Below are 13,179 nucleotides of genomic sequence, written 5' to 3'. Positions count from 1 at the left end.
AGCTGCCCACAGCTGTCTGGGAGATGGATCGGGGCCTGGGGAAGCAGCAGTAGGGGTAGGGGTGGAGTATGGCATGTGTTTGAACCTGGCCCTTTTTGCCCCAGCAGCCAAAACAGCCAGTTAGTAGGCTCACTCTGCATAGCTTCTGTCTGGAGGTTAAGTGAGATACCTCGCAGGGAGACCCCAGGCAGGAGGTGGCTGAGCACAGTCTGAGTTCAGTTCTGAGGGCCAGGTTTTCAAAGAGACACTGAGTAGACCCAGAGGGGTGTGGCCAGGAAACTGGGAGGGTCTAGAAATCATATTACCTAAAGATTCTTAGAAGGAACTAGGGATTTTGAGCCTGAAAAAGAAAATTTAGGGAGATAGCTATCTTGTGAAAGGGGAAAGTTTTTTGGGGGGGGGGTATTTTTTGACTATAATGAAATTTGCCATTTTGAGAATTCTTTAGTGTACAGTTCTGTTAAGTTATATTCTCAGTGTTGCGCTATTTTCACCGCTATCCATTTGCAAAATGTTTTCATCATCCCAAACAGAACTCCTCACACATTAAGCAGTAATGTTCCCCCTCCCATCAACCCCTAGTCACTACCATTCTACTTTCTGTCTCTAGGTACTCATATAAAGGAAGCATGTGATATTTGTCCTTTTTTTAGCATAAGGCTTTCCATTTTTATCCTTGTTGTAGCATGTGTCAGAATTTCATTCCTTTTAAAGGCTGAATAGTATTCCATGGTTTGTACATACTATACTTTATCCATTCTTCTGTTGATGGACATTTGGGCTGATTTTGGTTATTGCGAATAAGGCTGTAGGAACATGGGTGTATAAGTATCTCTAGATTTATTCTTCGTGGTTTCAGAAAAACTGACCTTTGTTGCATGGAAAGAAGTAATAGAGAGTCCGATTAGGGCTTTAATAATCCTAACTCCCTTTGATGGTAGAAGTGGGCTCCCAGTAGCCAGGAAGGAGCTTGACCCTGGTGACCATCAAGGAGGAATCATGAGGTGAGACACCCCCCCCCCCCCCCCCCAGCTAGTAAAGGAAGGGCCAGGGAATTTCTATGAGGGCCCTTCCATCTCCAGAATTCTGTGATTCTCGGGCAGGTGTAATGTGCATCCTAACGGAACCATCTGGGGGAAGAAAAAAGGTAGTATTTGATCAACTCTCCCCCCACCCCGAAAAGGAGAAAAAGGGGAAATGGGATGGAAAATTATCTACCAGTCAAGAGAGGTGACTTGTGGAACTGTCTCTGGCTTGGACTTGAGATCAGAGGCTGATGATGCTGTAAAGCTCAAGCAAAGACTCTTGGGGAGATCTTCCCAGAGCTCCTTAGAAAGTTTTCTTGCACAGTAGCATCCTAGACTTGGGGGTGGAAAGTGAGGTCCAGGGTCTCAGCACAGTTCCCTCCTATGTGCCCAGAAAGGAGGGCTGCTCCTGGGAGACCCATCTGAGCCCTGTCTCCCTGGAGGTTATGCTGAGTCCAGGACAGGGAGTGAGGGAAGGTGGAGTATGCTGGGTTGGAGAGTGTTCAGGAGTGAATGTCTGCTGAGGTGGGGATGCCCTGGGATCCAACACAATTAGCTTCGTTCTGTCACAGTTGGGGGTTTTCTTATCATTAGTTGGGTAGGCCTTGCCAGAGAATTCCAGTATTCCAGAGTGAGTTTAATTGTGGGTGATTTCATTCTGCCCTTTTTATGTCGAAGCCAGAGGCTTGCGTCATGTAACAGTGAATTCAGGGAGATTTTTATTTGCATGTGAATCATAGCTTTTCCAGCTGAATGTCACTTACTTGGAATTTTTGTCTGATTTTGTTTTTGTTTTTGTCTCTTGGTGTTTTTCCATCGGGCTTCTTTGGCTAACCAGAAAAAAAAATAGAGGAAGGGCTCAATCTGACTGGAGCAGGGTTTGAGTTGGCAACTCAAAAAGGAGAGTATTATGAATGTGAAAAAAAAGAAAACGGATGCTTTATTTTGCTTGGAGGGAGGAACCAAGGCCAAGTCAAATTGAGAGCTCTAATTTGGGAATGGTGTTATTACAGGTCACTGGGAGTTGGTTACGCTCTAAATTGGGAGGCCAGTCACATGAGGAGGCAGCAAAGGCGGATCACATGGGGGACGGTCGGGGCTCTTTTACAATGAACTTTTATTTTATTTACTACACAGTCAAAATGTACCTGTGTCATATTGAGAAACCAAGTCACCTTATTGTCTGGTGAGCACTCCCTCTCTTGGCACATCCTTTGTTTTATTAGTGAGCCAGTTCTTCTGATGTGTATGTTTTCTGCGACTTTATTTAGGTACTGGAATCTGTTCAGTGATTAGTGGAGCAAGTCGTGTGCTAAAGGTTATATATCTGCTCTTCACCTTCACTTACAGATCCTATTCTGAGAGGCTTACATCCTTCCCTTCCAAAGGCCCTTCTCATTTTAGATCTCAAGGTTAAAACATTCTGATAACTTTATATATTTCATATATATATATTTAAACATACATATAACTATATAGAGAGAAGTAATGATCTCTATTTATTAGATTATCTTTCATATTCTGTTACTATTACCATTAGACTGCAAAATAAAAAAAACAAAAAAAAATGGGCCCTGCTCCACCAGGGGCAGTTAGGAACAAAGTATTCTTCTTCCCCAAACTGCAGACTTTTGATGTCCTTGGCATCTCGGAGATGATCTGGAAAGGGTGTGTGTGGTAAGCTGCTAATTTTTCTTGGGGAACCAAAGTTGCCTTTTTTTTTTTTTTAATGTAGAAAGCCCTGATTAGTTAGCTGTGTTTGAGATAAAACCAAAAATATGGCCCTAGAAGGATATCTAGCATTGAGCGTCCGGTGCAAACAAGTTGTGCTCATGGTCCTAAATGGGGTGTGTTACTAAGTCTGTGACACAGAGTGTCTGCTGGTGCTTCCAAAGCATGTGGACCGGCAATGCTTGTGATCAAGGTTAGGAATAGAAGGTGTGTGGAAACTTTCTATAAAAGGCAGCCGGAGCCCCTGGGCGGGTGTGGATGAATGGTCAGGAAACTCTGGCACTGTTCACAGTCAAACCAGAGTATCGCTGCATGACCTCGGATGAGCGTCTCCGTGCCTCAGTTTCCCTGAAGCACCATACTGGTTTTGGGAGGAGAACCTTAGGGCTTCCAGAGATGTATGAGGTGTGAGATGTTACCAGTAGATGGAGGGAGCGCGGGGTCACATGGTGTCACAGGAGCTCAAATCAGGGCCATGTGTCCATCAGGGCTGCTGGTCTCTCCTCCAGCATCGTCCACAGTGGGTGATGCCTCTGACATCACAATACCCAGCTGGACACTCAATAATGAGGAGCTGTGCCTAGCAGACACCAGAGGAGGGGAGAAAAGGAGGAGGACAAAGTGGAGAGAGAGGAGATGGAGCGATCCCTTATGTGATAATTCCATCAACTCACACTTTTCACCTAACATCTGGTTCAACTGTAATGTGTTCTGCTCCATATAACCTGTACAGCGTCTGTGCCCTCTCCCCCAAACTCAGCAAAATCTTATGGTCCTCTAATCAAGAGAATTTTGTTCCTGTTGCTGCATGTCTTGTGGTTCACCGGTAGACCTGTGAGTTGATACTTCTTCACCAAAGGGCTCTCCGGAGCAACTGTCTAGAGGTAATGCTCTGGCTGTGCGCCCCACGCTCTTCCCAGGACTCTGACAGGCCCACCTCCAGCCTTCTGGGAGCACACAGAACTCTGGTGGCGGGGATGGTGTTGATGCAGGAGTGGTTTGTGAGGGGGTGGTTCTGCGGTAGAGATACTTTAAAATGGAAATTTTCACCTTCATCTTATCAGAGCCACCCCAGGCCTGGTCAGACTTTGTTTACTGTTCTTGATGGCACCCAGAAAACTTAGGCGGGCTGGGTCATGGCTTCCCTATTTAGCCTTCACTCTTTTTCACTAGGTTGCTTAGGAATGGAAAACCAGAGAGGTCATCCCTGTCCTAGATATATTATGACATTTTACTTGCTTATTTATTGATTGCCTTTTAAAAATTCAACCACTTCCTCTTAAAAATAGGTCCTTGCTACCTTTTGAAATGATTCCTCCTAGCCCTTCTCCTGGCAGGAAATAATTTTTCCTACCTGGTTATATACCAGCCCTGACCTGCTGATCATTCCAAAGCTGGGAATCAGAGGCCTTGGTTTTTCTTAGTTCCTTTGACCAGTGGTTCTCAAACCTAAGCCTGGATCCACATCTCCTGAAGGGGTTTTTCAACAGTTCCTGATTTAGTAGATCTAGGATGGGGTCCCAGAATTTGCATTTCTAATGGGTTCCCAGGTATGTGTGTGTGGTGAGGTGGGGGTGCTACTCTTTGAGAACCAATGTCTTAGGCCTTTTGGCTCTCCTATCTTCTCTTCTTCCCCTTCCCCAGTCTGTAGGAAAGGGCCCATGGAGCATTGTCCTGGTCCCTTAGATGATGGTGACTGTCCCTAACAATTGCACAGCATTCACTATGGGCCAGATAGTGCTCCCTTGCTTTATGCAGATTAAATAATTCAAACATCATAACAATTCTATGAGGGAACCCCATTTTTCAAGTGAGGAAACTGAAGTGTAGAGAGCGGTTGAGTGAATTGCCCAAGGTCACACAGCTACCCAAATGGAAGATCTGGATTCAAGATTTAAACCCAAGACAATACCGCTAGAATCTATGCTCTTAATCAGTACATTTTATTATCTTTCTTTTCCTTTCCTTCAAGTCACTTAGAGGGCCTGATGCTCCTACCATTCTTGTAAGTGAATACCTCAGAAGGGAACCCCAAGACAAACCAAGCCCATCATAGGTACTTGTAATCTGTGCTTTGGGATCTGAGTTTCTAAACATCTGGGCTCCCACCTCTGTCTGTGTTTTCTTTGTGTGTATGTGTATGTGTGTAGATTGGTTTGAGAGCCAACTGAGCCTCAGGAGGACCTCGAGAGGAGCTGAAGTGAAGACACTGGGGGAATCCACCCCTGAAAGGAGGCCAGAGCTCCCCTTCAATGGAGGCCCAGGGTCCCCCACTATTCTGCCCTGGTCCCAAAGTTTCCACTGTTGACACTTAGCACTCTAACTGGAGACAGACTGAACTGAGAAGCAACAGATTGGCTCTGCCAAAAGAGTACATGTATCTTTTTTTTTTTTTTAAGAATTTATTTATTCATGAGAAACAGAGAGAGAGAGAGAGAGAGAGAGAGAGAGAGAGGCAGAGACACGGCAGAGGGAGAAGCAGGCTCCATGCCGGGAACCCGACGCAGGACTCGATCCCGGGACTCCAGGATCACTCCCTGGGCCGAAGGCAGGCGCTAAACCACTGAGCCACTCAGGGATCCCTGAGTACATGTATCTTTTATCCAGTTTGGTCCAGCCAGCCTGTGTGATCAGCATGGACCTAAACAAACATTAGAAGACACATAAGTGGGCAACACTGTCCCTGTTCTCAGGGAGCCAAGTCTCGTTGAGGAAAGTGTCACATGAATGTGTATGTTCTTGAGTTGGTCTTTGCAGTAGAGACAGACAGTGAGGGCCAGAGTAGATCAATGGGATTTGAGGGAGGTGGCAGATTCTTAAACCATATCATGGATGTTGATGGGGGTGAGAGTAGGAGGGGGAGGATTTATTTAGATTCAGGGCATTTCTAGAAGAGAGTATTTAATAATAACGATCTCTTTTAAGATTTGAATAGCCAAGGATTGTCTCCATTGGTGCAGTGATAATCAATTAAGCTTTTTGTGTTTTTCCAGTAAATATTGTTTGGATGCTGGTTGGAGGTCTGCTGGAGGTTCTGGGGTTATTTTAGAAAATGAATTATATTCCTTACAGAGTTAGCAGTTGGTTCTATTAATGGAGACCTTAAAGTATTTTATCTACCTCTCTGGTCTGATTCTATCCAAATTCTCTGTATTGCAGATATTTCTATGGGGTATGAAAGCTTTCCCATGACTATCTCTGACCCTGCACACCCTGTTGAAGAGGATAGGTCCTAATAGTAGGCCACCTACATTGATAAGAGACCAAAGATAAAGACCCAATGGCTTAATAAATACATCTACCCTTAAGGGTGGTGATGTAAAGCTCTGCCATTGCTGTTGCTTCCGGCTCTGGACCAGTGTTGCCTAAGTCCTTTTGCTGTTTTCAGGTCTTCCTTTGGTTGAGAATTCCAGATTGTGTTTGAGGCTCAGGAAGGAAAAGCAAGAGACCTTTGTCCATAGTCTTTATAACTGTGGGCACAGAGCTCTTGTCTCCCCCTGCATCATTTTCACAAAGTCTACTAAAGCAGAGGGTCCTCAGCTGGTCAGTGCTCCTGATTCTCGTCCAGATACTGACCTCTGGTCCTATTTAACTTCATGGTGGGATGCCCAGAAAGAGGGAAATGGCCTTGGCCATTCTCATTTCTAATTGCACAACCTCATCCTTTGCCATTGTCTATCCTGCCTCTCTTCTTTCCTACCCCACTGCCCCAGAGGACTTTAGTAATTAAAAAGTACCTCCCCTTTTCAAAAAATCTGAAAAAAGCTTATTCTGATTTCATCAACAGACCTGCTAGCCTGAAAATGAGTTTGGTACACAAATAACAAGTGAAAATAAGCTGCTTATCTTTGCATAAATTCTTGGAGTTGGCTAATAGCTAAAGAGAACCCCAGAAAGGGAGGTTAGCCTCCCACTCCCTCTACAGGGCTATACTTAATGAGGACAAGGGAATAGGATTGGAAATGTTCTAGGGTTGCTCACCCAAGGCCATCCTTGTACAGTCACCTAGGCCCTTCTTTATAAATACAGTAACAGTTCATTTGTGACCATGGATTCAAATACCTTCCCTCCACAAAATTGTCCATTCTCTCTTCCATAGAATAACTTATACATGTATTTCAGATTTCATACCTAAGTTAGTGACATAAATTTTACTATCAACTTTTCTGGCACGTCTATTCTGGGGATGTATGTGTGCTGTTCCTTGGTGACAGTATTTACACACATCACAGGGCTCCTACATTCACACTTACACTTTGAATTCCTGTCTCTCAAGATGGGAAATTTTGTGTATAAGTTGTTGAGCGAATTCCACATTTTAGAAAGCATAGGACCTAGTGACTTTACCATCCAGACTCATTTAAAGACATAGAATGACAAACCATAAGAGACTCTTAATCATAGAAAACAAACTGTGGGTTGCTAGAGGGGAAGGGGGTGAGGGGATGGCGTAACTGGATGATGGATGTTAAGGAGGGCACATGATGTAACGAGCACTGGATATTATATAAGACTGATAAAAAAATGTTAATTAGCTTGACTGTAATAATAATCATTTTAATATGTATATGTATATCAAAATATCATGTTGTATACTTTAAATATATAAATTAAAAAAAAAGACATAGAATGACTCCCTGTTGTTACAGGTGAAATGGCCCTTCCCCAACTTAGTGAGGTTTGTAAACCTATTATGGGAAGCACTGGCTCAGTTTGGTCTGTCAGATCAAGCACGAACTATTCCTTTGGGACTTGACCTGTTTATATTTCTCCCAAGACACTCCTTATTGACTCCGTCTGGCCATTGGCAAGGATTTTGGTCTTGAAGTTCTTCATTAACAGATATGATTGCCTTTATTAGGCCACCTGGACAACAGTGTGCATCCTTCAAGGTTCTCACTTCTGGTGCTTCTCACAGAATAAGGCCCGCATCTAAGGATTGTGGTACAAAGCATGTTTTTCTCCTCTGCAAGGTCAGCATAAGGATTGCTAATTCATTATTTTGAAATACTATTGGAGAGTCATTTTGTGATATGTGGGGTTTTGTCAGTGGTGGTCTGGGAGCAAGAGAATGGCACTGAAGATTAGCAAGTGGGAAAGCTTCCTGCTTTTGGAACATTTATAGCCTCTCCTCTGAGGGGTTTCTGGTATTAAAAACTAGCTGAATGTAGTTTATAAGGATTTGTCTTGCATTTGTCAAGAGTAAGGTAACATTTTCTTCGTCTCTAATTTATATGACTCTTAGGAGACCCATTCCTGTGAGGTTTTATTAGAAGATAATTATTTATGGCCCAGAATTTGGATATACAATGGCATTGGTTTTCTTTCTTTCTTCAACAGATGTTTGCAAAAGAGTCATATTGAATACATTTAATTCTGCTGTCTCAGCCTAACGAATCTTTATCATGAAGATTACTTTAATTGGTGTCAGTTACAATCAAGAAAAGTACCCGTTATGCTTTTGTTTTCTAGCACGTAGGGAAATTTTCTATCCTAACAGAATACTAACAGGAGGACGTAGTAAAGATTTTGAAAATTAAATTAATCATTTTATTTTTCTCTTTGACATGTTCCTGTTTTTATTGGATGTGAAAGCTAGAAGTAATCAGAATTCTGCAGAATCAAATGAGGAAGAGGTGACTGGAGAGTTTTGAGGTGACATTTGGTGCCTCTGATAGTTTGTAGGTCACCCACTCTGTCAGTCTTCATTTCAAAGAAATTTCTAGGAAATGCTTAAGATTTTGAGTAAGAAATCCAAAGTCTAATAAGTCACTATCAAACAAAATGCCTGGGCACAACTTTATATAGCCATTAAAAATATAATTAATAAGGAAATGATAATGCATGAGAACATGGGGACATCATCACTGCCCTCCACAGAGCTTTTGTCTAGTGTGAGAAAGACAGGAAATAGGTATCATTATACACCAGACTGCGTGATAAATGCCATGGGGAGAAATAAAGTAGGGTATGGGGCATAAAGAAGTATAGGGTGAGGGAATGATGTGGGCAATTAAAATATTGTGGCATCATTTAAGCAAATACAGACCTGGGCGGGGCTAGATGTGGATTTGGGTGGTGGGGGGGGAGCGTTCCATATGGAAAAGGGCAAGTGCAAAGATTGGGGGGAGGCACATATCTGGCATGTTAAAGAAACAGCAAGGAAGCGAGAATGGACTGAGAAGAATGAGGGACCAGTAGTAGGGGATGGGGCTCTATCATAGAGGGCCCAATAGGCTGTTTGGCTTTTACTCAGAGTGAGATGAGAAACCATTGGAATGTTTAATCAGAGAAGTGATATGACTTTGAGAGATAAGTCATATAAAAAGATCATTCTGGTTGTTAGGTTGTTTATGGGGCAGGAGGTGGGTGGTGAGGTAGTCAGAATCTGGGTATGTTTTTGCTAACAGATTAAATATGGGATGTAAGAGAGAGAGTAGTCAAGGATACTTGAAAGCTTCAACCTGAACTACTAGAAAGATGGAAGAACTATTGCTGAGACAGAGAAGAGGATCACAGGAGTAGAGTGAGAGTGGGAGCTCAGTTTTGAAGAGAGTAACTTTGAGATCAACTGAGTGGAGATGTAGAGGATGCAACTGGACATGTGAGTCTGAAGCACAGGGTGAGACCTAGGCTGGCAATACAAATGTGGGAGTCGTCTATATAGATGTGAGGTCAGAACTGAGGCAAGTGGTCAGGGGAGCTGGCCAGCTTTAATGCGCCCTCTGGGAATGGGCAGCTTCAGACCTACAAAAGTTGGCCATAGCCAGGAAGAGGTCAGAAACCTAAATGTGAATCCCAACTTGAGCTTTTGGCGGAAATCTCAGAACTAGTTTACTACTGGCCTGGGTCCTTCAGGAGCAAAACAGCTCTCCAGGAGTACCCAGTCATGCCAGCACCCAGGAAGAAAAGTGACTAAGATGAGAAGTCTCCATTGAAGAGATGACCAGGCCACTCTGTAGTGGTAAATCAGTCATTGTAGGTATCTGTTAAGGTCAGGGGTACTCTTTGAGGATCATCAGGTGTCTATGAATGTCCAGCAGCTAATGACCTTCATGGTTTCAGAGAAAGCTCTAATGGTTATAATAGGCTATGAAATCTACTACATAGATCCCTTTCTTTTCTAAAGAGTTCAAGGGGCAGTAGCATTTTGGAGTGATTTTTTTTTCTTTTTACCAAATAACACAAAGCTCTAATTAGCTCACTAAGAAGCTGTATTAGTTAACTATTGCTGTGTAACAAATGACGCCCAAATTTAAGAGCTTCACATGATATTTCCCTCACAGTTTTCTGAGGGTCAGAAATTTGGGAAAACAACCTCACTGAGTAGTTCTGGCTTAAAATCTCTTGCAAGATTCCAGTCAAGATATTGACTAGAGCTGGAGAATCCACTTCCAAGGTAGCTCACTCACATGGCTAGCAAGTCGGTGCTGGCTGTTAGCAGGAGGCCTGATTTCTTCCCCACATAGGTCTCTCCCAGGGTTGCTTGAACGTCTTCAGAATTGAAGTGGCTCCATTCCTGCAGAGTGAGCCAAGAGAGGGAGGTTGGAGCTACAATGCCTTTTATGACCTAATCTCAGAACACCTTACTCCACTCTATTGGTCACATAGACCTGTTTGGATTCACTGTGGGAGGAGAGTACACAAGGGTGTGAATACCAAGAGGCAAGGATCCATGGGAGCCACCTGGGAAGCTGCCAATCACCCTTCTTGGAAACGAGAAGGTTTCTATCTACTCAGTCCTATGTATCTGCTTGAAGCACTACTTGCAGTGATAGGAGCTCAGTAACTGCATACTGTCTGGGTCCCCCATAATAGTCTAATCTACATGTCTTGTGGAGCTCCACCAAATCATGGGGATATTTCACCAGTCATTTCTAGCTCAAGAAGTACCTTGGAGGGCACCTGGGTGGCTCAGTGTTTGAGTGTGCGTCTACCTTTGGCTAAGGTCATGATCCTGGGGTTCTGGGATTGAGTCCCACATCAGGTTTCCTGCGGGGAGCCTGCTTCTCCCTCTGCCTCAGTCTCTGCCTCTCTCTGTGTCTCTCATGAATAAATAAATAAAATCTTAAAAAAAAATAAAAAAGAAGGTACCTCGGAAGACAATAAGCAAGTGCAGGTGCCAATACAAGAATCCCACTGTTTGCTATGTTGGCATTTGCCATTCTCCTCTCTAACTTTTTAGAGGCCCTGTCAGCTCACATCCCTACCAAATACATAGTGTGTGTTATTTCCACTGGCTGACTGTCCCTGAGTTGTGCAAAACTGTACCACATTTAGAAGGCTTTATTGTATGATGTGTCTAAAATGAGTTTGTAATATAAATCCTTGCAAAGAGAACTGACCATTTAAAATCCACTAGTATTTCTGCCTTTTAGTGCATTTATTTAAACAGTATTTCTTGTATGTGCACACTTATTTTCCAACCATTTCTTGCATGAGCAAATTGCCTAAATACACTTGTGAGAAACCCTTTTATAGTAAATGTTACTAAACTGAAAACAAGGGTATAATAAAATAGCAATTTGAGGGTAATTTACTAACAACTGGAGCCCTTAAACATTGACATACAATTGTGTAGTAATAATACCAGACTTGGTATTTAAACACAATCTTTGTCACTCTAAGAATCATTGGGACAGTTTCCTAACCCTCATGGTCTTTTATTATAGCTCTTTTAGGATTTTATTTTTTTTTTTTTGCTACTCCTATGTCACTGGTTTATAAATTATAATCATCAACTTTTATCCACATAAAACATCCAGCAAATACTATCTTTCTCCTTATCTCGAGAAAATATTCAGGGAAATTAATAGAGGTGAGTTGGGAACATTTAACCTTGCCATTCTTGGACCTCTGTGTCTACTAAAGAGAGTGATATTGGTGTGTATGGTAATAGAAACCACATCACAGAAGTGATTGACTATGAAAATTTCAAGATTCCTAAGTCTTCCCTAGTAAGGAGAATCCATTGAGTCCACATCTCAGTAAAAGCTCCTTGCCCTCAGGAAGATGGTGTGGATGCTATAAAGATGATCAGTGGGCAGCTGGACAGGACCTAGCATTCATGTACCAAGTCCCCACCTATAAGACCTGGCTTCTGTTTGAAGGTGGAGATGCTTACTCTCATCAGTGTCCTGGGGATGTTCACCCCGAGAGATTGACTCAGTTCTAACTGGAAAGCAGGAGAGTCGACCCTGCAGTGCTAGCTTATTAATTTGCCATGAGGAGCCATCATCCGAGAGACCAGATGTACTCAGAGTCCATATACTGAGTACAGGAAGGTGACCTCCACAGGAAATCAAATCACAATCAGAAACCATTAAATCACTCCCGAAAATCATTATCACAGAATCTAGAAATATCTCAAGTCTGTATGATCAGTTTATTCTTTCCCTAAAGATACTAAGAGTTAAATCATAGTCCAAAAGTTGTTTGGCAAGTGGATGATCAGGATGAGGGAGGCTGAGGTGAATGTTTAGTGGTAACAGGTTAGTTTCATGAGTTGATCTCAGAATGGGAATGATTTTGCCTGAAGGACTGAATTGCTCAGTGCCAAAGGCTAATAACACTTCCATTTTTCTAGAGGAAAACTTTTAAAGAGGTATATTGGGGTTTTTTTGGTCACATGACAGATTGCCCAAAACTTAGCAGCTAAAACAACAATAAACATGTTACCACGTGCACTTTCTATGGATCAGGAATATGAGTGGTTCTGGCTCAGGGTCTCCTGAGTGTTGTCTGGAGTGCAGTCATCTGAAGGCTTAATAGGCTGGGAGTTCTGCTTCCAAGATGGTTCCCTCACAGGGCTAGCAAGTTAGTGCTGCCTGTTGGCAAGAAGACTCAGTTCCTCACTATCAAGACCCTTCTCCCTACGGGGTTGAGTATTGTCACAGCATGACGGCTGTCTTCCCCCAAAGTCAGTAACCTAAGAGAAAACAAGGTAAAAGCTTCAGTGCCTCGTATTTATTTTTTAAATTAATTATATATTTGAGAGAGAGGGACAAGCAGAGTCCGTGCTAAGCAGAGCCCAACCCGGGGTTTGATCCCACGACCCTGAGGTAATGACCTGAGTCAAAATCAAGAGTTGGACACTTAAGCGACTGAGCTACTCAGTGCCCCTTTAGTGCCTTTTATAACCTAATCCATGAACTCACACACTGTCCCTTCTGGTACGTTCAGTTTGCTAGAAGTGACTCACTAAGTCTAGCCCTGCCCTGAATGGGAAAGGAATTAATTAGGCTCCATCTTTTAGAGAAGAATGTCAAAGAAGTTGTAGACATGTTTTAAAACCACAGGAGGTAGCACCTCTGTGACTACCAAATCTGCTGATCCATGTCCTCTATTAATATATTCATATTATTCTCTTTGTAAATATAATACACATATATGCATTCTATATAGAGGTATAGATTTTATATCT

General features: G+C 42.8%; 1 protein-coding gene across 4 annotated transcripts in view; it reads left to right on the top strand.

Moving 5' to 3' along the window:
* Positions 1–13,179, top strand: part of SAMD4A (sterile alpha motif domain containing 4A) — a 216,428-nt gene that overhangs the window by 111,383 nt on the left and 91,866 nt on the right. Inside the window, exon 1 of one of the 4 annotated variants that reach the window (XM_055303733.1) lies at positions 7,673–7,729. The exons of the other annotated variants lie outside the window; for them this stretch is intronic. The gene's annotated coding sequence lies outside the window, so the exon portion shown is untranslated. Of the gene's footprint in view, positions 1–7,672; positions 7,730–13,179 lie in introns of those variants that run through there. 4 annotated transcript variants of the gene reach the window in all.

The sequence above is a fragment of the Nyctereutes procyonoides genome, unplaced genomic scaffold (assembly GCF_905146905.1).
Source record: "Nyctereutes procyonoides isolate TBG_1078 unplaced genomic scaffold, NYPRO_anot_genome, whole genome shotgun sequence".
Lineage (NCBI taxonomy): Eukaryota > Metazoa > Chordata > Mammalia > Carnivora > Canidae > Nyctereutes > Nyctereutes procyonoides.
Note: the sequence above shows the minus strand (reverse complement) of the source record. Positions and strands in the feature narration are given on the sequence as shown.